Raw genomic sequence first — 3644 nt, forward strand, 5'->3', positions numbered from 1 at the left:
CGTTCGCACTTCACTCGCACCCTGGTGCTGCGCAAGCGCCACCTAGCGGCGACTGGCCACACTGCGCCGCGGCGGCGAACTGCTGCCAACTGTTAAACTTTTAATTTCAACAAAATACGAAATATTTCAAACGCAATCAATCGCAATATCCTTTAGTGATAAAACACACTCAGAATTTGTACATCCCAAAACATATTCACTTTTAGCGATACTCGCTACAGGAAAAGAGGAGTGGTTGCTTCTCACAGACAGACGGACAGACTCACGACCAACGACACGCCAGGTCCACAGGAGAGCTCGGTCCACTGTTCCGGAGAGCTTCGCTTCGCTTCAGCAATTAATAGCGCTGTCGCCCCAGAGGACGTGGCGAGCGTTCAGGTCGCCTATCCAAATTGTATCTCCGCTGATATTTGAGAAGAGATCCTCGATTTGCCCGGTAGAGGGGCTGCAGTATGAATTGACTACTTTAAGTGGGCCATCTTTTGTATTAATTAACACCGTGAGTGTCTCACAAGAGGAGGCAGGTGTTGGGAGGACAGTACAGCACAGACTAGCTAAAACATAAGTAATAATACCAAGTTGGCTGTTATTTCTGATTGATTTGAAGCATCTGTTCCCCGGAAGGGAGCACCTAGTTTTATCACTATGTTTGCTTTCTTGAATGCATAGAATTTCAGGCTTTGTTTGGCTTGCTAGCTCTTTTAAGTGACTCATTTTTCTATTTATGCCGTTAATGTTAAGGCTTAATATTTTCAGTTGGCGCAAGAGGCCTTTGCTACTTGTTTTGTTATTGTTTTTAAAGTTATTTTGTACAGCCATATTTGGTTAGATAAAGGTTCACTCACTACTGTTCTCCGCAGATGATTGCCAGAGAGAAGGATGCTACTATCCTCGTTTGTTCTGTCCGCGACGCAGTTGACAGCACGGTGATGAGGTTGGCCAACATGGGGATGAGCTCGAGAGGCTCGATGGACGTGTGCAGGATATCCGGGTTCTCTTGGAGAGACGACAGGATCGGCCGGATGGATTCCCGGACGGAGGCGACATCAGGCTTGGTAACAGCCTTGGTATCCTTTCCCAGGGGCTTGCCACCCAGGCCGGAAGACGTTCCCAGGGATTTGCCACCCTGGCCGGAAGCCTTTCCCAAGGCTTTGCCACCCTGGCTCGGAGTGGCGGTATCCTCGATGCGAGGTGAGTCTGGGATCCTCGATGGGCCCGGCAGGATCGGCCAGGAGAACACATTCCCCTTCGTGGCGGTGCTTGGAGTCGCGGAGACAGCCGGGGTTGACGCCTTGGAGTCTCGGTCGCGGTTTTTCCGCAGTTTTTCTTGGAAGACCGGGCACTTCGCAGTCTGGTAGGCCGCATGCCCTTTCTTGTTGGCACACGGGGCATGTTGGCTTGGCGGCGCTGGGACACTCCCCGGAGTGGTTGTCCTGGCAGGAGGGGCAGCGCGGAGGGCGTCCGCAGTTAGCGGCCACGTGACCAGTGATAAGGCACTTCCGGCAAAGCGGAAGGCGGCCCTTTGGCTTCTGGTACGGCCTCCAGGACACGGAGACATCCCCGAACCTGGTGTGCTGCGTGACGTCAGATGGCTTAAGCTAATTGGTTCCGGGCGCGAAGCCGACCAGGACCGAGTTGGAGTAGTAGCCGGCCTTCGTCTTCATGCGCTGGAACAGTGCTACGGAGAGCCCCTTGTGGGCGAGCTGCTGCATGTACTCGCCGTCGGAGTAGATGTCCGCGGCGTGACACATCACGAGGCGGAGCTGGCGGCGGGGCCTGGCGGTCCAAGTGTGCCAGCCTTCGGCCCTATCCTTGGCCTTCGAGACGACCTTGTCGTAGTCGTCCATGGTGTTGCACCTGACAGAGATACTCGAGAGGTTCACCGTCATGATGGCCTCGTATTCGAGCCCGGTCCTGAGCTCTTGTAGCAGCTGGGCTGTCTCCCGGCGGTCCTCGGGACGGTCGATGACAAACGGAGGCGGGAGGCGTCCGAGTTTTTTGTCAAACGGCTTCGGCTTCGGAGGGCTGGCCTCGCGAATCGTAGAATTCAGTGGAGACGGTTGCTCGTCGTCAACGACATCGACGTCGTCTGCTTCAGGCAGGCCTTTCTGGCCGAATACAAGTGGGGAACCGGCGAATTTTTTCGAAGGCATCCCAGCTTCGTCAGCCCAATTGCTGGCGGGGCCCGTGGCGAGGCCCAGCAGGTGTTGCTTGATATCACTCAAGTTGTTAGGAATCTTGTTGATATCCTCGATGGTTTTTTGGATTCTCGGGTCCGAAGACAGCGAGGAGTCCTTGTTGCCGGTGCGCGAGCGCGAGCGCTTCCGCTCCGGCGGCTTGTCCGAAAACTTGTCTTTCTTGAACTTGTCCATTTTCCACGCGGCAGGAGGGAGAGCCCGCAGGGGGTTTGCACCTCGTCCTTCTCGAAATCGTGACCAGGCACCAGCGATGTCGCTACCACCAGAGCCTCGACCGGCTCCCACATGGACGACGCTTCCTGAGTATAACCGAACGAGCGTGGCGTTTCATCAGCGAGAGCTATGACGTCACCAAATTCAACATCCCTTGTCTTACTAGGCGAGAGTTTTAGCTAGCGATGATAAAACAAACAGCGATCGGTGCGAGCAGAAACAGCAGCACTAGCCATCCTGCGAATTAGCTGTGGAAGCTAATAAAGTCACTCGGAGAGGCGCATAGTTTTCTGAGTCTGCGAAAGCTTCACGAGCACCGATAGGTATTGGACAGTTTGCAACGTTAGTCCCAGCCAGGACAGAGAAGTCGGATCGACGTCGATTCGACGTCGTGGAAGACGTCGGAGTTGAGGTCTAAATTGAAGGATAATCGACGTCTCAGTGGCAAAAATATCGACGCGTCGTCGACATCGAATGGGGAAGTCGATTCGACGTGGATTCGATGTCGATTCGACATCGATTCAATGTCGAATTGAAATCGATGTAACAGCTATTCGACGTATTTAGAAAGGGGCGTATAGCTTTTGGTACTTCCCCACTACTGGTACTGGTTTCAATAACTTTCAGTGTACACGTATGACCATAATTTTTGATCTGAGAGCAGGATTGAGCAGTAAAATAAATTGCAAATACATGATGGCTGACATTTTATTCAGCGAAGAACAGGGGGAAAAAAAACCAAGCTTCCTGACTAGCAACAAAAGAAAACAAAACAAACTTTGGAAAGAAAAACATAAATAAATGAAAACAAAACTAAAGAAGAATTTACTGCTGGAAGAAGGAAGCGTCCTTGCCACCATCGCGTCCTGGTGCATTTCGCAACCAGGACTTTACAGTGGTGATAGCTTCATTCAAGGTACTTCCTTGAAATTGAATAGACAAGGCACCTATAAAATAAAGAAAGCATATAAGACCAAAAGCGTTCCACACAACATTTATAGACAGTAAATAATCATTACAAAATACCTTACCTTCAACTGCTTTCCAAGTCTTTGTTTTGGCAAAGCCCACTTTCCACCCATTTCCCTCATAATTGAAAGCAGAAGCTAGCTCGTTGGTCAGGAGTTGGACCAGGAGGTTAGTGGCCGCAGTCTTTTCAGTCTTCCCACCACCAGGGAGGAGAGAAAGATATTCAATCTGCAACAGAATATTGAATCAACAGGATTACTGACT

The sequence above is a fragment of the Frankliniella occidentalis genome, unplaced genomic scaffold (genome assembly GCF_000697945.3).
Source record: "Frankliniella occidentalis isolate FOCC.00 unplaced genomic scaffold, Focc_3.1 Scaffold199, whole genome shotgun sequence".
NCBI classification, from domain to species: domain Eukaryota; kingdom Metazoa; phylum Arthropoda; class Insecta; order Thysanoptera; family Thripidae; genus Frankliniella; species Frankliniella occidentalis.